This window comes from Pristis pectinata, chromosome 3 (assembly GCF_009764475.1).
Source record: "Pristis pectinata isolate sPriPec2 chromosome 3, sPriPec2.1.pri, whole genome shotgun sequence".
In the NCBI taxonomy this organism is placed as follows: domain Eukaryota; kingdom Metazoa; phylum Chordata; class Chondrichthyes; order Rhinopristiformes; family Pristidae; genus Pristis; species Pristis pectinata.
This window is the reverse complement of record NC_067407.1, coordinates 115,473,978-115,498,722: the sequence shown is the minus strand read 5'-3', so window position 1 is coordinate 115,498,722 and position 24,745 is coordinate 115,473,978. Positions and strand designations below refer to the sequence as shown.

At 40.8% G+C, this 24,745-nt stretch overlaps 1 long non-coding RNA gene across 1 annotated transcript; it reads left to right on the top strand.

The window, feature by feature from the left end:
• Nucleotides 1-564: 564 nt before the first annotated feature.
• Nucleotides 565-20,458, top strand: LOC127568487 (uncharacterized). Its single transcript, XR_007956014.1, has 5 exons — nucleotides 565-650; nucleotides 2,641-2,817; nucleotides 3,968-4,139; nucleotides 6,112-6,197; nucleotides 15,760-20,458. It is a non-coding gene; the product is annotated as an uncharacterized LOC127568487 (long non-coding RNA).
• Nucleotides 20,459-24,745: the final 4,287 nt, after the last annotated feature.

Below are 24,745 nucleotides of genomic sequence, written 5' to 3'. Positions count from 1 at the left end.
CCTTCCATCAGACACACTGGAAGGATTCCTCATTTTTCCAAACATGGGGAATGGGAAGAGGAATCTTTTCCTCTCTCCTCTTCCAGTTATTGTAATAAACATTGTGAGTGAATGGCAATCTTCATGCCAAAATCCTATCAATCATTGTCTGGCTGTTCAATCTGCTCCTTTCAGTAAATAGGGCATCAGTTGAAAGGTGGGTGGGGCAAACTTCCAAATCTCTGCCTTTTGACAGAGTTGGCCCTCCCTCAGTGGCAGAGTGAATGAATGGGACAACAGGAGGGAGAGAAGAATACAGCATAGGGTTTCCATGGTTAGGACTGAGCAACTCAAATCACCCAAACTTGCTCTTTCATCAGTGTTGAAAGGACCCTGAGAATCTGAGGGAAGGAAGAATGCCTACAGAAGATGTTGGCCATTGCCAAGATGTGGACAAGGTAGTGAATGACAAGGAGGTACATTCCCTGGTACAGGAGGATCTCAAGCTGTTTCTTCATGAGGCAAAAGGGCTTTATCCAAGTATACTCTTTATAAGCATATCTGCCACTGTGATTGGAATAGGACAACGACTTCCTTCAGAAAGCATGTTTAAATCTAAAAAAAGCCCATGATACAAAAGAGTAAAGGAGCAGAAGGAATAGTTAGTGCAGGTAAGTGAAAGTTTGACTAAAAAATATTGAAAACGTTTTCGAAGGTAGGAAAAAGCATGGGAGGCAGAAGTATTTGATGACAAATGAGGAGCTGAAGCATTTGTCATGGAAATAGTGGTGGAGATGGCTGTGGGTAAGAGATCAAGGTCAGAGGATAGGAAGAGACAAGCTATCCAATATTATGGGAGAAATAGCTGATGCGGTTATCTCAGAAAATAGTTATAAATGCAAAACTGATAGAGGATAGGGAACCAATCTATGGCAATGACAATAGGCTGATGGGGAAGCAGGGCTTAATGGGAGACAAGATGTGGGGGGTATTATTTGCTTTAGAGTTTATTGGGAGCAAAGGTCAAGAAACTGGCAAGAAGAATGTTGGACAAATTAAATCTCAAGGTGTCAAGGTTTGCTGATAGTTGAGGTAAGGTTAGGATGAAGGTGAGTAATTGTGTACTTAGAAGTGGATGTAGATATGTGAGGTTCAAGCTCATTTATAGATTGAACAGAATATTAAAGTTGTGTTCAATTTACTTTAGCTTTGAGTGAGTAAACAGAAAGTAAGATGGAGACAATAGCTAAAGTGTGCCAATTCTGGCAGATAATGAAATTCAATTGTATGAGATCCTGACTCATCCTTGACTGAATCTCAGTCTGAGGTTATAGAAAAACATAGGGGTCTAATGAGGTAATGAAGAGGTCCATGAAGGTCCCATTAAAAGACATATAGATGCTGAATGCCCCAAGCTTGGAGAAGATGCGTCAAATCAGGAATAGTGTCAATAAGGAAAAGGATAGAGCCAAAACAAAAACAAAATTGGTGATGAGGGATTTGGTGAAGGATCAAGGCCAGAGGCAAGTGAGCCAAATTAAAGCAGGCAGGTGTGCAGACAGTAAAGCAGAATCCCACTATGGAAGAGAATTGATGAGGAGGACGAGTGAGCAGCCATACGGAACACTACAAATAGGTCAAGGTGGCATCAAGCATCACGTTTGTAGTCATTGATACTGCTGGCAGCTATGACTCAGATTGCTGTGGCGTGACATGGTACAAATCAGATGGAAGAGTTTTGATCCAGAGGTGAGCATGCAACTGAGAAGTAATGCACCATCAAAGTACAAGAGCAAGATTGGATAATAGTCAGAGAATACAGATGAATCAAGGGATGACATTTTGTAGATAACGCTTCTTCTTGTCTTCCCAGAATAGATCAACCATTAATAAATAATAAAAAACATATTTAATTGGAGCTTGTTTTTCCATCTACAGGATGTGGACATCACTGTCAAGACTAACAGTTACTACCCATTCCTAGTTCCACATGAGAAGGTGGTGGTGAACCACCTTCTTGATCTGATACAGTCCCTCTGCTGAAGCTGCTCCTATGGTGCTGTTGGGGGGGAGTTCTATGATTTGGAAACAGTCTGAATGGTGGGCAATCTACTTACTAAAACACAGAAGGAGACCATTCAACCCATCAATTTCCCTATTACCTCCAATTTCTTCTCTCCCGCAAGCCCATCACTTTCCCTTTGGTTCTTTTGCCACTTACCAACACTAAGGGTTAATTACAGTGGTCATTTAATCTACAAGCATCTCTTTGTTTTGTGTGAGTAAATTGAAACGCCATGTGAAACTCATGCAGTCATGTGAAGAACATTCAAACTGCACACTAACAGCACCCGAAGTTAGAATCAAATCTGGGTCCCCGAGTTTAGGGGTAAACCTCACGTGGTAGCATTTGCATGCACCCACCTGTTTTTGATCTTGGTGGTTGAGGTTGTGGGTTGGGAACGTGCTGTCCAAGAAGCCTAAGCAAGTAACTGCAATGAACTTTTGTAAATGGCACACACTGCAGTCATTGTGCACTAGTGGTGGATGAAATAAATGCTAAGGATAATAAATGGCATGTCAGTAAAGTCTGAATGGTCTTCTGTAGTTTTGTTGGAGCAGCAAGTGGAGAGTACTGTATCTCAATCCTATGCTTTGCAGGTGGTGGAAAGGCTTTGGGCTGTCAGAAGGTTAATCACTCACCCCAGTATACCGACTCTTTGGCTGCTTTTGCAGTGATTGTATTTGGACGGTACAATTGAATTTCTGGTCGATAGTGACATCCCAGGACATTGATTATGGGAGACTCAATAACAGCAATGCCATTGAATGGCAAAGGTAGGTGGTTGGACACTCTGTTCTGGAGAAGGTCAATGCCTGGCACTTCTGTGATGCAAATGTTACCTGCAGCTTATCACCCCATGCCTAAATGTTGCCTGGAGCTTATGCATGCAGGTGTAGACTGTTTTGTTTTGTGAGTTATTGCAAACAGAACTGAACTCTTGGCAGTCATGGGATCATCACCACTTCTGACCCTATGATGGAAGGAAGATCGTTGGTGACATGGTTGAAAATGGTTGGGCTTAAGACCATATCCTGAGGATATTGCGGCGATGTCTTGGAATTAGGATGATTGACCTCCAACAACCAAAAACATCCTCCTTTGTGCAAGATGTGATTCCAGCCAATGGAAGTGTTTTCCCCTGATGCCCATTGGTTTACATTTGACCAACTAAAATACTAAGACTTTCTTTTGGATCCTCTGCATTCTGCAGATTGGCCTTGAAGAGGGTCAGGAAATTTATTTTGCTTTGCTTATTTAAGTTTTTTGCCAAACAGGAAGCATCTGTTTATAGGAGGACTTGTTGATTCTAAGAGAATTAGCTCTTTAAAGATATCTAGACTCTGTCCAAATGAAATATGTGGGTTTTCCATGGAGGTTATTGGTAAAACCAAAGGCCTTTTCCCCATTTATTCCCTTGATATGTTCCATCCCAGAACAAAAAGAGACATCTGTTGTCAATATGAAGTAATAAAATGGTTTATAAGATAGCATCTACCAAAAAAATTGGTTTTTCCTTGTCTGAAGAATTTGTTGTGGTAGAATAAACTCATGCTAAGCAAAATATATTATGTCTTTGGCAAAAAAGTGAACCACTCTCATGTGCCATGTGACAGATTTGAATTTGCTTTGGTGGACTGATCCCAGATAAACTGGCATTCCCATATAAGAGCAGGAAGATTTGCATATATAAAACTTCTTTCATGACTTTAGGATGTCTCAAAATACGTTACAGCCAATGGGCTCTCATTGTTGTATCACAGCACTTGTACAAAATCCACTTAAGGGCAAGAATACTGTGTTTGAAATGTAGAAGTGATGGATTGAAAGAGTTTCAAACATTTCTATTTTTATAATATAAGATTAAGATTTCTTTATTAGTCACATGTACATCGAAACACACAGTGAAATGCATCTTTTGCGTAGAATGTTCTGGGGGCAGCCCGCAAGTGTCGCCACACCTCCAGCGCCAATATAGCATGCCCACAACTTCCTAACTCGTACATCTTTGGAATGTGGGAGGAAACTGGAGGAAACCCACGCAGACCCAGGGAGAACGTACAAGCTCCTTACAGACAGCGGCTGGAATTGAACCCAGGTAACTGGCGCTGTAATAGTGTTGTGCTAACCGCTACACTACCATGCCTAGCGAAGTATTTATAATTCAAGCCATGTTATTGTTGATTTAAAAATTTAGATTTGGGTTGTGGTTTTTGAGCCCCATAACAACCTTCAGGTACAAACCTAACTAGTAAGGTTAGAAGAAACATTTGTTGTCCTGAACCCAATGGTGTCCAGAGAGCAATATCTCCTCTTTAGAGGAACTTACTTCCCAAAATTAGGACACAATGGGATATTTGGATTATGGTGGTGTTTATATGCTAGTTTCAACATTGTGGCAAAGTGATTTCTGATGCTCCTTCAAGGTGACCCGGTGGTACCCGTCTCTTCTGTAGTTTCAAGTCTACAGCAGCTATAATCCCAGGTGGGATTCCATCTGAGCAATAATCAGGCCCAAGTGTGTTTAGCTCCTGAGATCAGATGTGATCAAGTGTTGCAGACTCATACCAGAGTTCAGCAGGGAAATCTAGGGCAGTTGAAGGAGGTCAAGTTAATCTGATGAGGTCTGGGATATGGAGGTTCTGCTGAGTTTAATGGCAGGACTTTGTTATAGTTTCGTTCTTCCATTCTCCACTCAGCAGCCAGCTAAATTGACAGGTCAGCTGTCTGCCAGGTGGGAAAATCCAGCTTCCTGTCAGGCAGCTGAAGGAAGGAGAAGGCAGAATGAAGCTCCTGTACACTTTGCACAATGTACTTGAGGCTCGGAGTAAAGAACTGATTCAGGCTACTAGGGGAATTTTGCAAGACGTGGTTAACTTGATTAGCAGTGTGTTTCTGCCTCATGTTGTTGAACTCAATGACATAACAATACACCTTGATCTACAGAACAGCTGCAGTCAATGTGAGGGGAGTCAGAGGCTGAGTCCCATCCTGTATTGAGGAGGCATTGATTGTGTTGTTGCTTCATACGAGGAAATGATTCTTGGCAATGGAAAGGCAAGCAGGCTGTGGGTCAGGGCTTAAGGGTAGGCTCAGCTATGATTGTAGCAGTCGACAGAAGGGACGCTGAAGGATTCACAAGCCACGTGGAGCACACTTGCTCCTCCTCGCCCAAGAGGAGAACTTTAAATGGCTTTGACCTTCTGGAGTTGGCAGGTCCTGCTTTCATCTCTCTGCTGGATTCCCGACGCCAAAGGCATAAACGATTTCGAGAAAAATGTTGAGGCAATAATGAAAACAGGGCTGTGGCTCCCTGTGAATATTAGGGAGTGTTATTAAGCCTAACCACCAACACCATATGCCCATAGGTTGGCAGCCAAGATAGATGGTAAGCCCGCTGAATATGTAAATTCAGGTCCCATGGCATTCATCCAGAAGGCACATTTTAATTAATTTACAGGGAGGAGGACGTGGAATGTCGATCTGCTTTCACTGGCATAAACTGGCTGCCCGGGACTCCAGCCTGTTAATGAGGATCAGCTCTCAGAACGGACCACGGACTGGTCCCTGATGGTCTGCTGGCTGGTCATTCAAACTCTACTGGGATGAGTGAGTTTATGGAGGAAGTTTGAAAAGTACCACTTTCTCCTGATGTGGCACCGTCTCGATTCGAGGCTCTGGGGGATAATGAGACTAAACAGCAGATCATGTTTATGGTGCATGAGCTGATCATTTTTAGTTTAAAGCATCACTCCCTTCTTGTTTGGGAATTAATGATTTGAAATGTTATATGTTAGTTCACAGAAGACTGAAACAAACTGCTTTCCAGCACACATCCCTGTGCATTACTTTATAAAGACCTTTGCCAGAGGTCGTCTCACTAAGTTGATTGTGGCTTATGCCTGGAATCTGCACATAGTTCTCATAAAACCTTCACGGTCTCTCAGACTTATTAATTTCATGCGCTGAGATGATATCAGCCCATTTGAAACACAGGAGGCCTCTGTTATAGATGTCTAAATTTGAAACATTCCCATGATAGCAATGAACAAAGCTCTCCTTCCTTTCAGGAAAATCCTGGACACTCACTCCCAAAGGCCTGGTGCAGCACAGAACTCACTGGAAAAACAGGAAACACATGTGAATGCCAGATACAGTTAAGTAACGTTAACTCTTGGAGATCACTAAGGATCCTGAATTCAAAAGAAAACAGGCAACTTATTTTCCTCTGTATAAAGTGAATGAATCACAGGTGGCAACAACTGCTTCACCTTTACATAGTAAAAGAGAAAAAAATAGTTGCTCATTGTTTGTTCCAAAAAAAAATTTATTTAAAATAGTAGGAAAGAAAATGGCTATTTTAATCAATTGCAAAGAAGCTCACAAGCTACCTTTACCTTGAAGTGTTCTACGTGACTTCTGATTGATGCAACGGTCAAGCCCTATTGTGTGCTTTAGTAAGATCCAACTTCAATCCTTTGCCTGAGCTCAACTTCACAATCACAACCAAGGGAAAGTGTAACTGAGCTCAGCATCACTGGCCAGCCCCATTAACCTGCAAGCAGATATAAAAACCTTGAACTGCTCTGGGTTCACAGTTCCCACTTCTCATTAGAATTCAGTGTCTTCAGCTGTAGGATCCTCACAAGTGGATAGGATCAGACTCCGTGGCTACTTGTTGATCAGTCTACTGAGGCTCAATGTCTTTAGTTCACAAAGATCAGCTACATGGGGCAAGGCCGCAGAAATGCTATGAAACTATACTATGATGTGGATCAGTACCATGGGAAGAAGAAAAAGGATAAAATAGTCTTATAACCTCCTGGCTAATTTAATCTTATTCCTACATAAAGTTTTTCATAGTCTCTGAGGAACTATTTTTGGGTCTGCTGATACTCATAAAACATGAATAAATGTCGAGAACTAAAATATGGATTTGATTTTTGATTTACCTTTCAAAAACTTAAATAAAAATCCCAGATGTATGCATTAAACATTTCAATGCAAAGTGTTAATGATTGAGGCTTCTGTGGAGTAGTCAGCCTTCAGCTGCACACAGGGGTTAAATCTGCGCCTCAGTGTGACCTTGCACAGACCTCAGTCATAAGACCAAGGTCTTGGCAGTGCTGTGAATCCCATGCTGGGAAAGCACAGTGGAGCTGCTGGAATTAGAATTATATGAGTTGGAATGCAGCATCAGCAGCTGGCCAGCCATTTTCTGAAAGGCGCAGTTATTCCAAACACTATAAAAATATACAGCGATCTTGGGAATTTTTTTCTTCTCTCCCTCTCTCTCCCACTCTTTAAACCCTTTTGTAATTAAACTAAACTCCTAGACACTGTAGTAATTTTTTGGAACTAATGTTCGCTGCCAGTTGTGATTTTCCAAGCTTTGAGAAAGGCTAAACTGGCACCCAGCAACCTTTGCCTCATGAAGATTGAAAATATAAATCATTAACAAATTTGGAACATAGTTTTGAGGGAGGCAATGTACAGAGTTATGCTCATCTTTAGCGAAAACGCATGGCATGAATAAAAATTGTTTATCTGTTAATTATATCTAAAAATGAATGGGAGGATATTCTCTCCAGTTTATGATACACATCCTGTCTCAAAGAATTATATGTGAGCAATTAATTTTTACAATTATAATGTTATTTGTTTTCTTCTGTACTCCTTGTTGGCAAGGAACTGATAACTGTGGCAGCATTCAGCTCAAAGCCCAAAGGATATGTGGCATAAACCAATGAATGACTTTCAAGTAGGTCTTTGAAAACATAAAACTCCCTTGTGACACTGGAAATGCGCAAATACTGTATCTTCTCATCCTTTGGTCTTTGCAGGCAAAGTCCTCAAGATATCACAGCCAGTGTTGTACATTAATTTTCCTTTCATCCTGCACCTACAGAGTGGTGTCACCTGTAGTTTCTATGTCTTGCAAAATGCAGTCATTTCTTGAGCTGTGTTAAAATAATTAAGGAAGCTGTAAAGTAGGAATGCTCTGCAATAGACAATAAATTGCATTCAATTTCACTAAGAATACATTGTCCTCATAACAAATTAAAGGATATTTAAAAATACAGCTCCTCTTCAAAACACTGGTTAATGAATTGAGCTATATTAAAAAAAAACAGCCTGATGCCTGGACTGGGTTGAATCAATGTTTCAACTCCTCTTCCAATTTATAGAGGGTCCTCATTTTCTAGCTACCCTTCAGTCTCATACTTTTAATTTTTGACTCCCCCAGTGAGGGGAAAGAGGAAGGGGCTGTAGAATCAATGGGCAACACCCTCATGGGGCTTCTCCTAGGCCTGATCAAGGTAGCCATCAACAGATGCTGGTAGTGAATGGTGGATGGGTTCTTTCATCCTGACTGCCTGCACACAGGAACACAGGAAGGAGTAGGCCACCTGCTCCCTCAAGCCTGCCCTGCCATTCCATATGCTTGTAGCTGATCCAGCCCAAGCATCAACTTCTCCTCCACGCCAGATCCCCACAGCCCTCAATCGCCCGATCTTTCAAAAATGTATTCAACTCTAAATATTTCTTGGCTCATTTGCATCTGCGTTCACTCCCAGGAGTGTCTGGAGGAGGAAAAGTCAGTGACCACTAACAAGGTCAGGGGATACTGGAGAGCCTGTGTGACATCACTGACCTCTTCCCATCCACTCTGTTTGGTTTGATTTGCTTTTTTAGAAATAAAGTTAATTCTTTTCAAATGACGGTCCCTGGGATAAATAATAGGAAAAGAGATGGCCTAAGCAAACAAATTGATGCAAATAATGAGCAACCAGAACTGAGCATCGTTCCTGCTTCTGACTGTTCTCCAGTGACCCCTGCTGGGCTTTACGTGTATGTGTGACTGTCCAGCAAGTCTCTGTCAATGAGGAAAAAAGATTCAAGGATGTGTTCAAAGTTTCTTCGAAGAAGTGCAACATCCCCACTGGATCTCAGGGACCTCCGGCCCATGGTGACCGGAGAAGGAGCTTGCTATTGAGAAACTTGAGTCCATGCATTCGGAGTGCACTGTGGCCCCACGTTAGCTGTGGAAGGAGCGCACCACCTTACAAATGACCCATCTGCCTTCCCGCCCACCCCATCTGCAGTAGAGTCTGCAGTTCTCACATTGTCCTTATTAGCCACCTTAGAAAACTGGAGTGGAAGCTGAGGGGCTGCCTATGAAGAAGGAGGAGAATAATATATGTCCATGTCCCATGACATAGACCCATTGTCCAGACTCAACCGTGCTTAACTTATCTGCAGAAATGAACAACCCTTGGGTATTAATAAAAAAAGAATAGTTCAAACAAAGTGCTATCTGGATTCTAAAAGAGAGAGCAGAGATGTATTTTGGACCAAGGACTGGGCAGCTAAGACTGATTGTTTGTAGTTACAATACAATTTGGGAACTTCAGGATACTTCATGTGCCCTGGTGGACTACATAGGTAGAAAGCAGCTCCAGCTTCTTTGAGTTAGCAGCTGAAGTCACCACAGAAAATAAGGGAGGCTGAAAGTTTCCTGGATCATTTGCTTCATGAAGTTGCCACCAAACAGACAAAGAAGAGTTCAGAGTAAACGGTAGGAAGTGCAGGGGTCTTTGGGTGTCGGCCACTTTCACCATGCCCTCAGACTGTTGGATGTGACAATACTTTGAAAGTTTGCAGTCCAGACTGTGGAATCAATGACAAGGAACTATACAAAGAGGAACAGCTTGGCTCTACAATAGTGCAGATACACCCGGAACAGATTTGGCATCTTAAAGCTGGGTGTCCATGAGATTCTGTGGACCATCAGTAGAAGCAGAAATGTACACCACAATTAGTAATTTCATGGTTCAACATTACAATTAACCCAGAGGAGAAACTCCGCTTTAAAGAGGAAAGTAGAAGAGCATGCCAGGACCAACACCAGGCATACATATAAATGAGGTGCCAACACAGAACAAGATGAATGTTAAACTACAAAAGCAGCATGAAATAAACAAAGTGAATTGATCCCGGAGCCAACTGATCGGAACAAAACTCTGGGGTTCTTCCATATCTGGTTATGAACAGTTGTGGACAATTAAACAGCTAACAGGAGGCTTCAAGATATCCCTGTCCTCAGTGATGCCAGGGCCCAGTACATGAGTGGTGGAGATAATGCTGAAGCATTGGCAATATTGTTTAGCCAGAAGTGCAGAACAGATGATCAATCTCACATTCTTTCTGAGGTTCCCATTAGCTCAGAAGCTAGTTTTCAACCAATTTCGTTTGCTCCACATTGTATCAAGAAATGGCCGAGAGCACTGAATACAGCAAAAGCTTAGGGACCAGAAAGCCTCCAGTACTGAAGACCTGCATTCCAGAACTATTGTACCTCCATCCAAGCTGTCCCAGTACTGTTGCAACACTGGCATTTTTCCAACAATGTGTAAAATTGTCCCGGTATACCATGTTCACCAAAAACAAGATGCATTCAATCTGGCTAATTGCCACTGAGTCAATCTCTCTTCAATTATTAGCAAAGTGATTGAAGGCATTGTCAACAGTGCCATCAAGTGGCATTTAGTCTCCAGTAACCTGCTCTCCATGGCCCAGTTTGGATTTCAACAGGATTATTTGGCTCCGAGCCTCATTACAGCCTTGGTTCAAACACAAACCAAAGAGCTGAATTCCTAGGTGGGAGTTATTGCCCTTGACATCAAGTCAACATGTGCCCAAGAATGATAACGATGAGTGCTGGTAAACTATAAAGTCAATAGGCATCAAGGAGAAAGTGAGGAGAAAATTACTCCAATCATTTTGTACTTTGAACAAAGGAGAGTGATTGTTGTATGAGGTCATCCCCAGGATATTCCTGCAGGAGTTTCACACCTTCCATCATAAGGTCAGAAGTGGGGATGTTCACTGATAACTGCACAATGATCAATTCCATTCACAGCTCCTCAATAAATGAAGCAGCCCATGAACGCATACTGCAAGATTTAGACAACACTCAGGCATGAGCTGATAAGTGGCAAGTAACATTGGTACCACAACAGACCCAAGCAATAACCATCACCAACAAGAGAGAGTCTAATCACCTGTCCTTTACATTCAGTGGCATTAGCATTGCTGAGTTCCACATCATCGACATCTCGGGACGACATAGACCAGAATCTCAATTGGATCACCCACATAAACACAGTGGCTACAAGAGCAAGGCAGGTGGCAAGCTGGGTATGCCTTGGCAAGTGACTCACCTCCTGACATCTTAAAGCCTCTCCATTATCAGTCTACAAGTCAGAAGTCATGAGTGTGATGCAATATTCTCCAGTAGCCTGGGCGAGTGCTGCTCCAAAAACACTCAAGAAGCTTTGCACCATCTAAGACAAAACAGTCCACTTAATTGCCCCTTCCCATTCACTACTTCTTTCCTTCCACTACTCATGCACAAGGGCTGCAGTGTATGCCCTCTGCAAAATATGTGACAATTATTCACTTAGAGTACTCTGACAGCACATTCCCAAACCCAGAACTCTACCACCAAGAAAGACAAGGGTAACATATGTATAGGAGTACTAACCCCTGCATGTTCCCCTTTAATCACACACCATCCTTACTTGGAAACATATCTCCATTTCTTCATCATGCTGGGTCCAAGTCCTAGAAATCACTTCTTCAGTAGTGCAGCAGGAGTTTAAAAGGTATCATACCACTATCTTTTCGAGGACTGGTCAATAAATACCAGTGAGGACATTCCAAAAAAAAAATACATTTAGTGAAAAATAGTAAGCAGAGATAAGGATGCCTGGTGACATCTGCCTGGGAACAAAGAAAGTATATATGATTGGAGGTTGAGGGCAAGGTTAAAACATTAATAAGTATTTTGTATCAGTATTTGCTAAGGAAGAGAATGCTGAAAGCATATTAGTGAAGCACAAATGGTAGAGTTAACGGAATTGGAATTGGTTTATTATTGTCACATGTACCGAGGTACAGTCGAAAACTTGTCTTGCATACCATTCATACAGATCAATTCATTACACAGTGCATTGAGGTAGTACAAGGTAAAACAATAACAGAATGCAGAATAAAGTGTAACAGCTACAGAGAAAGTGCAGTGCAGGTAGACAATGAAGTGCAAGGTCATAACAAGGTAGATTGTGAAGTCAAGAGTCCATTTTATTGTACAAGGGAACCATTCAATAGTCTTATGACCAGGGGGTGGCTCAGTAGGCATCTTTGATTGTTGTATAACAATGGTCAAATATGTGGGACAGGATATGTACTGGTAGTATTTTGATAACACACTCTTGAAGTTGGCCTGATTGAAGTCACCAGCAATGTTGAAGAGGGCCTCGGGATATCCTGTTTCAAGGCTGTTGACTACAGAGTACAGTTCATTGAGTGCAGGTTTCACGTCCATCTGGGGCGGGACGTTGTCTGCCATCAGGACAGCTGAAGTGAACTCCTGTGGCAGGTAGTATGGGCGACACTTTACCGTTAGATATTCCAAGCTGGGTGAGAAGGAACTCGCCAGGACCATCATGTCTGAGCACCACGAGGTGCTGATTAAGAAGCAAACCCCTACACCTCTAACTTTGCTCGAGGATGCCACACAGTCCATTCGGTGGATTGAGAAGCCTTCAGGTTTTATGGCACAGTCAGGTGAAGCAGGTATAAGCCACATTTTGGTGAGACACAGCACACAGCAGTCCCTCAGTTCTCTTTGGTAGGTCAGTCTTGCCCTTATTTCATCAGTTTTGTTCTCAATGGCCTGGACATAAACTAGTAGGTATGCTAGCTAACATAGATGCTATTGCGATGGGTTGAAAATCAACAGGATAGCTGTGCTTTAGAGTGGATAAGTCACATGGTGTGCATCCTAGGTTACTGAGACAAGTGGGGATGGACTTAGCTAAAGGGCTTGCCATAGTCCTTCAATTTTCCTTAGATATAGGGAAGGTGCTGAAGGATTGGAAAGTGAAAATGTGACACACTTGTTCAAGGAAAGGTGAAAGGACATTTCTCATAATTATTGATCAATTATTTAAATATTGGTGGTGGGTAAGGTTTTAGAAATAAGTAGAAACAAAAACTAACAGGCATTCAGAAGGTCTTGAATTAATTAAAGAGAGATCGCATGGATTTGTAAATATAGATAATTTTTGAGTAACTTAATTTTTTGATGAAGTAACAAAGAAGATTGATGAAGGTTGCAGTGCACGCTGTCGATATGGATTCTAGAGGAACGTTTGATAAAGTACCACATTAAAGGTGGTTAACAAAATGGAGGCTTACGGAATAGGATGGTCAGTGCCAGCTTGGATAGAAATTGACTTAGGGACTGGAAACAGTGAATCATGGTAAACAATTGTTTTTAAACTGGAGGATGGTAGATAGTGATGTTTCCTTGGAACGAATGCTAGAACCACTGCTGTTTTTTATATGAATGATTTGTATATTGAAATGCAGAGTAAAATTGCAATATTTTTCCTTAATGCCCAACTTGGAGGTGTGACAAGTAGTGAGAATTGTACCAATTGACTGCAGTGGGACACGGATAGATGAGTGGAATAGGTAGACAAGTGACAGATGGAACTTAATACAGAGAAGCGTCAGGTGATGTATTTTGGCAGAAGACACATGGGAGACAATGCAGAATGTGTATGAACAGGGATATTCGGGGTTTTGCAGGATACAGTGAGAGAATAGAAAAGCACCAGGGATCTTGGGCTTCGTAAATGAGAGGTACCGAATTCAAAGGTAGAAAAGCTGTACTAAACCTTTAAAAAACAATGCTTGGGCCATAACTAAAGTGGACTAAAGAGATTGCAGATGCTGGAATGCGGAACAAAAAACAGAACACTGGAAGAACTCAAGGGTTCAAACAGCATCTGTGGAGGCGAAAGGTTAATGTTTCGGGTCGAGACTCTGCACCAGGATTGGGAGGGAAGAGGAAAGGTAGCCAGTATATAGCAGTACGAGGGGAGATAGGTGGGGTAGAGGCTCGTAGGTGATAAGTGGAATCAGATGGAGAGAGGTTGGTGGGCAGATGCAACCAGATGGAGGGAGGAAGTTGGGAAAGGTGAACAAAAGGAGAAGGAACTACCCAAGCAGAATGTGAGATGTTGGCGAGATTGGGTAGGTTGGGCAGCTTGGGTAGATTAAACCTGATGTTATAAACATTGAATTTTCCAATTTCAGGTAACCCACACCTTCTATGTTCTCCTCCAATGCACACTCCCCATCCCCCTAATTTTCTTCTCCCATTATTCATCACTCCCATCCTCCTCCTCCCCAGCTAGTTCCATCTGCCCGTCATCCTCTCACTCTCTGTTTGCACCTGTCACCCACCAGCTTCTGTCCCACCCCATTCCCCTCCCTGGCTCCATCATCTCATCAGCTTCTGTCCCACCCTATTCCCCTCCCTGGCTCCATCATCTCATCAGCTTCTGTCCCACCCCATTCCCCTCCCTGGCTCCATCATCTCATCAGCTTCTGTCCCACCCCATTCCCCTCCCTGGCTCCATTATCTCATCAGCTTCTGTCCCACCCCATTCCCCTCACTGGCTCCATCATCTCATCAGCTTCTGTCCCACCCCATTCCCCTCCCTGGCTCCATCATCTCATCAGCTTCTGTCCCACCCCATTCCCCTCCCTGGCTCCATCATCTCATCAGCTTCTGTCCCACCCCATTCCCCTCCCTGGCTCCATCATCTCATCAGCTTCTGTCCCACCCCATTCCCCTCCCTGGCTCCATCATCTCATCAGCTTCTGTCCCACCCCATTCCCCTCCCTGGCTCCATCATCTCATCAGCTTCTGTCCCACCCCATTCCCCTCCCTGGCTCCATCATCTCATCAGCTTCTGTCCCACCCCATTCCCCTCCCTGGCTCCATCATCTCATCAGCTTCTGTCCCACCCCATTCCCCTCCCTGGCTCCATCATCTCATCAGCTTCTGTCCCACCCCATTCCCCTCCCTGGCTCCATCATCTCATCATTTCCCCCTTCCCCCCACCTTATCTGGTTCCACCCATCACCCAGTAGCCTCTATTCCATCCATCCAGCCCCCCTCCCCCACCCCCACCCCATCCCTGTGCTACTATATACTAGCTGCTTTTCCCCTTTCCTCCCTGTTATGATGCAGGGTCTCAACCCAAAATGTCCACTTACGACTAATGTGTCCACCTTTGGTTATCAAATCTTGAAGTGAATGAGGTTGTGGGAAGATTTGATAGAATTATGCAAGATTCTGATATATTTATTTAAAGGAAAAAGAAAACCTTTTCCCTGAAACTGATGGTGGAAGTATGAGGAATATTAATTCAAGGTTTTGGACATGCGATACAGAGATTGATGTGAAGAAAAACCTTTTTTACGTAGAGTTACAACAGCTGGAGCACATTTCCAATGAAGATGGTGGAAATGGAGACAATGAATGATTTCTAAGGGATCTTTATTAGGATCTTGAGGGAAATAGACTTGCAGAGTTACAGGGGTAGAACAGGAGAATGGGATCGGCTCAATTACTCTATTAAGAGCTGACGTAGACTCATTTGGCCAAAGGCCTCCTTCTGTGCTGTTATGACAATGTCTTATTGGTCATGGTTCCCAGGAGAGGAATGAAACAGTGGAAAAACAGCGGAAAAACTGAAAAAAACATTCCAAAAGAGCAGTCGATTTTTAAAAAAGGACTTCATTTATTGACCTTTATTGATGATGTACTGATCAACATTTAATTTGTACTATAGATTAACGTTTCTTCATGCAAACATGAAAATAGAGATATTGTAACTGGCAAAGACCTAAACTTTCAAGTAGGCCCTCTGAAATACCTGAATATATGGTGAAACCGAGGTGGTCAAGAAATGAAAGCTACTTCCGCAAAGTGATGAAGTGGACATTGAAACCTCCTTCAAGGCCTTGAACATCATGAAGTCACTCGTGATAATATTTTCAAAAGCATCACAGTCATGGCCCTCTGTCTGTTTCATTGTGGCCTTTTTAACAACAGCTTACATTTACATCCAAGGACTTTCACAGAAATGTAAAGAAACAAAACATTTGAAGTGACTCAAAAATTCATCAAGAGGGTGACTAAAAACTTAAGCAAAATCAAGGCTTTTACGGTCTTCTTTGAAGGAGGAGGGGGAGATGGAGATGGAAGTATATAAGGAAAGAATTCCAGAGAATGGGATTTAGGCAGCTCATGGCACAGCTACCAGTGATGACGTAAAAGGCTTGGGGAAAGAGATCCAAATTGGAACGGTGGAGAATTCCACACACTGGATTGTGTGCCTGAAGAAGTTACAGAGATAAATGGTAAACTCAATTCTTGGAATTGCTCAGAATAACTTTTTTCTGAAACCATCTTAAACTCTCTGAGGAAATATCACTAACTGGAGTAATATTGTTTGCAAAGCTTCTCTGGGACAGCTTCATCATGTCTTGCTTCTCTTTTGAAATTACTTTGCTTCCCTTTTTGTTCACTTTCTTGCCCCTTGTAGTTTTTCATGAGCCACTGCTGTGTTTTCTTCTTTAGTTTTTTGCTGACATATTTTCCTCCATTCTTTATCTTTGTCCCTTCCCCCCACCCCTAACCCCACAAACCCTGATTTTTCATGTTAACCTTTAAGGCTGCCCTCTAACCTTGCATTCTGCCTGATGTATCCTTGAATGGGAATTGAGGGGACAAACACAAAACAGAGAGCAACAATTATAAATTATTCTGCTGTAAAAGAATAGAGAACTGATCAGTTTAAGAACAGTTAAAATAGCTGTTAGGATTGTCTGAGATAATCTTCAGCTTTATTTTACTCTTCAAATAATTCAACCTTCAAAATATTTGCAGATTTTTGACCAAGTAGAGCTGAACTGACTTAATGGGACATCGCAGCAGTTGTTCTTCCTGAAATTCCTCACTCTGCTCCTTATTATGAGCTGAGATAACTGCAAGCATGTGGTTGTAATCAGCCTTGTTTCCGTCCAGCCCTACAAATGGTTTGTCACCTATATTCCAAACACATTTCATTGCAGGGACTGACTTACAATTAATCGCCTGTTTTTGCCAGTTGCCTACTGAAAGCCTTCATTTATTAAAAAAAATTGAATCTTAATTTCATCATCAGTAGCATCAACTGCATTATTTATTTAACAGATTCCTCATCGAAGTCCAGCTCCCCCATGATTTAACTGGAAAAGGCACCATGTAATGAGCATAGCTTTAAACAGAACTTCATATCCAAGGTGCCATTCCTGATCTGGGCTCTGTTACTTTATTTCAGCATGTTTGTATCAAGACAGTTATTAAAGTTGTCTTTAAAAGGCCCTGGGCTGGAAAATGGAGAGTATAGTGGTAGGGGACTGTAGTGGCATCATGGGCATGAATCGGCATGAATTCCAACTCCTGATTATTGATCCTAAAGTTTTCTGCTGTTGCAAACAATAACTGTGTAGTTATAGTCAAGGTTATTTTTCTCATTAGTTATCTGTAGATAATGTCCTCACACCACTCTTACTCACACTGCTTAGCTCCACTGGAAGTACAATGGGGACCAGTTTCAGTGTTGACTTGATGTGGAGAAGTTCTGAGGAGTTTTTGCTTCTACAATTTATTTTTAAGAGACAACAACTGAGCATTTTTCCAAGTGCTGGACATTGTGTGTAGGCTTGCCCACCACCCAGAGCTGTCTAGGAATTTGTTCATTTCCTGGGTACACCTACAAGCAATCCAAGAGAAACCCACTAAAGAATGGTGTGCATATGCTTTTATTTCCACTTATTTATCTGTTACAAGTATGTTGCAGATGAGAAAAAATATGGTCTATTTGACTAGAGAGGACAGATGAAGGAGGGGAGGATGTAGCAATTGGGTTCAAAGCTGCTGGGCTAGGAAAGGAAAAATAATGGAGACCTCCCGAAATATGTAGTACCAGAGATGGGATGTCCAGCTGCATAGAAGAGGGATTTAGATCAGACACGTGAAGTTAAAGATACAATAAGAAGGTGCAGAAAGCTTCTCATTGCATATTATTTTGCATTGAAAGGCTAACAAATATCACCAGGAGCAACCAAAAGCAAATCAAACTGGAAGAGGATACATCCTCTACACTGTGTGTCACAATCTCATAGACCTATGTACCAAAACATTGTTCTGTTATTGATGTACCTGAATGACAAGGTAAATCTTTCCCCTATAATAAACACCGAAAATGTTTTAAACACTCATCTGATCAGGCAGCATCTATGGAAAGAGAAATGGAGTTAATGTTTCAAGTTGCAGATCCTTCATTAGAACTGGTAAAATGAGAAAACAAGTTAGTTTTTTAAGTTTTATAGAGAGGATGGGGGAAGGATGGGGTAAATCTTTTTCCTCAGAGTCTCTTGGTTGTGCAAACCAGGAGTGATTCTAACAATAATGCACTCCTTAAATCTATGTAATGGACGTTAAAGCAATTTTTCTATATGAATCACACAATGAACGCATTTCCCACATTCATTATTAGGAAACCCATCAGCACATTTTTATTAAACATCAGTTAAATGTTAAATTAAACAGGGAGACTTCATAAAGTACTGGTCAAGCAAGCAAACCAAAGGTTCAACTAGTAACTACCTTTCACCATTTTGGACAGCATGTAGAGGATGATATCATCTGTTATTCATCATTTGTCTGATGAACAAAAATGAATGTGATCTTATTTTTCATCAAACTGCGTTACTTGGACAGAGAAAACCAGCTCCAAGATGGTATTCATTAGAGAGCTGAAAACATATCCATTACGAGACAAAGACAGCTGTCTTGAAGAAATTAAAGCCAATCAAAAAACACATTTGCTCCTTAGCTGGGAATTCAGAAAGGAAAGGATGAGAGCAATAGCACATGTGTTTCCAATGCCCCGCAGTGCCAATGATTACCATGATAATATGCACATGTAAAGGGCCAGAGCTTCTTATTTGCTTGCTCAGTCATTAATACTTGCCTCCCAAAAAGTGTCTGAAATTTCATTACTTCATTGTGCAACTTTGTACCTGCATGAATATTGCACAAATAACCATGCAGTAAGTAAGTAAGTAAGACTGTAAGTAAGTGTAGAAAATGAATATCTTCTATTTGGGTTAGGTACTGGAGGCAGTAAGTATCTTTGCGATTTTGTACAATCAGAAGGATGGGGAAGGAAACTTGAAACAAAAAGAAATTTGGAAGTTCCCATTTAAGTTCCAGCTATTAATTTCATTTTCTTCTGTTATATAACTATCTCTTCACCTATTCGTAGGACTAGTATAACAGCTTTGCAATCATAACAATGTTTATAGACAAATGTCTCAGAATTGGCTGAAGATTTGGTGAAATTCAATGAACAATCCTTTATTTCTTGTTGAAGTCAGTTATTGCTCTGTACTTATTATCTGCAGTTTTCATTCACATATCATTTCAAGGAGTCATACTTAAAGGATGGCACATGTAAGTATTATCAAGTGTTATGATCAAAATGAATTATGAATAATGGATACATTTAGTAGAAAAACACATTAGGTTTTGAATTTATCTGTGCCTATTGTCATTGGTCAAACAAAGGCAATGAGAGACTACAAGCATAGTGGAAAAACTTTGCTCATCTACTCATTTGGTTAGTAAACAGTGAGAACACTTTTTTGTAGAATGTTAATTGTTTTACTGTGAAATGAATGTTACTAAACTCATTGGGGAGGTGGATAATGTCTCATGACAAACAAAATACATTTCCAAGTTTATAGTATTTTTATAATTTTTGTGCACCCATCAAATTTCAGAAATATACTAGTAGAGCTAGTCTTCTTCTTTTTGTCTTAAAAATGTTGCAGACAAAAGTTGCTCAGATTCTGACAATGGAAGGCAGCAGTTTTTCCAATGTAGTGATTTCTTTCCATATTTTGTCTTGTCATTTTTCCAGATGTGATAGTAGTTTGCAATACCACATCACACAGATCAGAACTGACCAGATGTGTAATAGGATAGAGTAGTTTTTTAGGAAAGCCCTGGAATGAGAAAAGGCCCTTGAGTTTATCAGATCATTGGGTTATGGCCCTCTATTCAAATGGTGGAGAAAGTAATTTGATATAAGAACAATAAACATTTGCACAGATAGCATTACAGAATTTCCAGACTAATTCTTAAAAGCTTTACTAAAGTACAGAACTCATATCATTTGAGAAAATTGAGAAGTATTTGCTAAATTTAAGATCCCTACATTTATTGCAGATTTTTGTTATACATATGTTACCACTTCATCTTAAAATTAGGTTGTAAAAGTAAAAGAGCAAGCAAGGATGATGCAGAGCAGCTGCATAACTACTTTGACCACATTTGGTAAACACTTGGAGACACAACTGTGTGAAAGATTTTACATCAAAAGTTGCCAGAGCATTAGAGAGTTCCATACTGGAAATGGATGTATGCTTACCACAGTGTGTGGTAATGAATAAGGATGAATTTCACTGTGGGTGAATGAATGATGAATTCTAAACCTTTCATGGTGTACATGTTGTATATTTTTAAACATTACTGCATGAATTAAATTTTGTTGAGTCATTAAAAATATACTAGCACACAAACCACAGCCACTTGACTTTGTGTAAAATGTACCTCCTTAAAGCTGGAGAAAAATATGGGATGAGGGTATACTTTAACTAAAGGGGCACTCGTTTTAAGAGAATCGAATTATACTTATCAAGCAGATGCAAATTATTAGTATGAATGTCAGCAAATCTAGATTATATATAGGTAGTAACTGAGGTAAATCACAACAGAAAGACATGATGTGGAAGTCAGAAATGACCGAGAGCAGGAATTAGATATATAGCTTTTAAAGAAATAAATTTAATAAAATATGGGGACCATTAAAGCAAGTAGATTTAGGGATGTTGCTCATAATGCTGCAATAGACAGAGAGTTGGGTGCCTCTGATCAACATATGGGAAATATCGCCATTGAAAAGACAATAGATTCAGACTAAACACAAGGTTAAATGTAAGCAAAATAAAAGTTACATAAAAATGACAATTTCAAGTGTCCCAGAGAGAAAGGAAAGTGGATCACTGGGATGAATAATGACATAAGAAAAAGGAGCAGAGGTAGACCATTCAGCCCCTCAATCCTATTCTGCCATTCAACAAGATCAAGGCTGATCTTTACATCAACACCATTTTCCTGTCCTATCCCCATATCCCTTAATTCCTCTAATATACAAAAATGTATTGATTTCAGTTTTGATTGTCTTCAATGACTGAGCCTTCAGACCCCTCCAGGGTAGAGATTTCCAAGGATTTACCACCTTTTGGGTGAAGATATTTCTCTTCATTTCAGGCCTAAATGGCCTATCATGTGAGACTGTGACCGCTTATTTTAGACTCCTCAACCAGAGGAAACACCTACCTCGAATCCAACCTAAATATAAGCAAACTAAGTGATGTTTACTGAATACAGCGGAAAGGAGACATTATTTTAAGAAATACAGAAGAGCAAAGCTAAACAAAAGCGTAAAATATATTCTTTCAACAATTACCTGTAGCTATGTAACACCTTTTACAGAGTAAAGCTTTCCAAGTCACATCCTAGGAAGTTTTCAAACAAAGTTTAACATTGAGGCATATACTGTAAGGAGGAAAAAACAGAATGTTACCCTCTCCATCTCTAGCCCCAGTGTATTCAGTCTGCTTCATCACTGAAACCCATGACCTCCACCACCTATAAAGTCAATGTAGCAGATGGATGGGTAAACAGTCACTATCAAATTCCCATTCATATAATACACAAAGTTGACACGGATGTAAGTGATGCATAAAAACACTTTGCACACATATTGAAGTGTTTGTGCTCATTTACAACAAAAGGCCCTCCCATCCGGAAATTGGACCAGGTACTTCCTATTGTGATTCATCCTAACGTGGATGTCATTTCCTGTTGGACTTGCGATAGCGCTATCAATGTGCACGGCCCCGATTTCTGACTTACAGATGAAACGATCATGACCTACAACGTTCATTGTTCACATAATAATACAAAAGTACATCACACAGAAAGTCAGAAACCATACAAAGGATCCCTGCTGGAACATTATTTTATATTCACTGACCTTCCCTCATTAATTTACAAGTGCTATCCTTTTGAAAATGGGCAGCACTGAAAGATCACAGTGCCTAGCTGCTAGATGCTGTGATCTGCAGTCCTGAAGATGGCATGAAGTCTGACTAGCGCACTCCATAGTGTAGGAGATCTTGATACACAACACTGCACTGTTTAACCCTTTCCCTACCCAGTTATCTACGTTCCCCACTTAATTTCACCCCCTCCACAAATTTTCTGTCCTCTCCCTATTTCCCCTCTTTCTCTCTCATTCCTCCATCCTTGTTTTTCCTCATTTCCATGACAACCTGTGCGGTTGCCACAGAGTAAGCTCCATAACAGTGCTAACCCACGTCCCAGAGGACAACATGCGAATGAGACAGCAGCTGCACGCTTGGACAGCAGCTGCTGTCTGTGAATACATATGTTGACTTCTAATGCTTTTAAATGGCAGAAAACCAGAATAACAATTTATTACAGCAAGGATGTACTAGCTTGTTAGTGACACTGCATGTCACTTATTGAGTGCATCAAAAGTGAGTGAAATCTAATTTCTAGACCATTACCTTGACCTCATTATTGCATAGCCAAAATCCTGAAATCTACCTACCTATCATGAAAATGACTGCATCTACACTACATGGATGGCAGCAATTCAAGGAGATGGCTCATCAGCAACTTCTCAAGTGCTACTATGGGCAGGCAAGAAGTGTTGTGCTTATAGACAGTACACACATCCCCAGAATAAAGCTTTTAAAAATATGCTTTTTCTAATTGTTACTTCTGGTTAACGAGAATGCATTTACATAATGCTTTTCATGGGATAAAACAACCAAAGGCATTTCAGAGTCGCATATAGATACAAAATTATCCTGCCTTCAAACAAGTAATCTCACCATAAGAAGGGGAATCATTGTACTAAACAATATTTTTAAAATAGTAAATCATCTGAAAACCCATTTTTTATTCAAATCACATTTTTCTTCACAAGAACGTTCTTTTCTTTTAAAGCAGATAAGGCAGTATTTTCCTCATTATGCCAGTATAAAAAAACAAGGCAGGACTTCCACCCATTGTTTCAAGACCATTTTCTTTAATCACTCATGAGGGACTGCTTCATGGTGGCATCTTAGACACCAGGACAAATTTTGGCACTGCGGAGCACCTAGAACCTGGTGGTACATCCTGGTTCAAAAGTAAATTTTGAGAACATATCTGGAAGGAGAGAAAAGCTCAGTTATGACTGGCAATCACAATGATGGAAATTACCACCACCTTTCATCAAGTATTCCCAGGAAGCAGTGATAGGAAAGGGCAGATGGATGGAAAGTGGTGGAACATCATCTCTGCCAGCATGGTCAAAGGAAGACTGGTCAATGGTTTTGTCAAAGGAGGTACCAGGGAGGGAAATCAGGCATGCGGTAATAACACTGTTCAATTTTTCTGACTTTTCCACTGACAGAATAGCAGAAGAGCACTTAACCTCTAGCTCATTTATGGTAGTTCTAGAAAACTATGGCAACAGATTGTCTTGGGCTGTCGAGAGCTTCAGCTAGCACTGAGCAGGAAACCAGAGTGCGCAGGGTCCATGACATCCCTTTCTGTGCAAGGTACGTTGGTTACTGCAGACTCAGTTAACTGCAGACAACCTGAATTCTGATGGAAAAAGCATCAAAATGTTGGTACCAATTTTTCTAGTAAATTGCACCTGTTTTTTGCAGGACTTATTTGGGGCAATCAATCCTTTAGTGTTATTTAACCTGGTTCTAGGTCACTGAAACAAGATGTGTGATGTCTCCAGTGTAGCAAATAGATTCAGTTCATGGGAAGTCACATCACAATACCAATGAATAACTATTCAGTTCAAACAATTTTGCTCTGTGTACCAATCTGCAATTATTTATACATATCTGATGTTTTGACCAGGTCCAATGTGGTTGGAGGCAATATATTCCTGAGGTAAAATCATATAAATTACTACAGTGCTCTTCCATTTGAAATTCGTACCACAATACACCTTCCCAACCTTTCCTTCATATCCTGCAACAATGAAAAGAAAGATGTAATTAGACATTCATATATTTTCTTCACCCTCTTTGCAGTTCCACATTGTCAGCTCCTTTACACTCAAACTATGGAAGTGATTCAAATTGACTGGTTATTGACTAAAATAAAATTTCTCTCATTGTTCAGTTATGGAGCTTTGCGATGACCCTGCAAAATCTCCCACAGATAGTGAACATTTTACATCCATGTAAAACAGGGCAGATGAACAGGAAATAATAGTTTATACATTACGTTGATGGGTTTACTTTGAAAACATTGCTGACCTTTGCTTATCTTTGTCAGCTTTATTAAGCTAGAAGGAAATTGTTCACTTGTAGAATTGTCTTGCCTGATTTCAACTGAATGGGTGAGTTCTATCATTCACTTACTGTTTTATATAATAATTTTTTTTCAAAAATAAAATCTATATATCACCCAGAGTTTGAAACAGTGAGGGAAAATTTAATTGGGGTGTACAAAATCATGAGACATCTGGACATTGTGAACAGAATTTCCTTTAGCAGTAGAGTAGTGAAGATCACATTAAGGAGGTACCTGGATAAACTTCTGAGAACCTGTAAGCTACA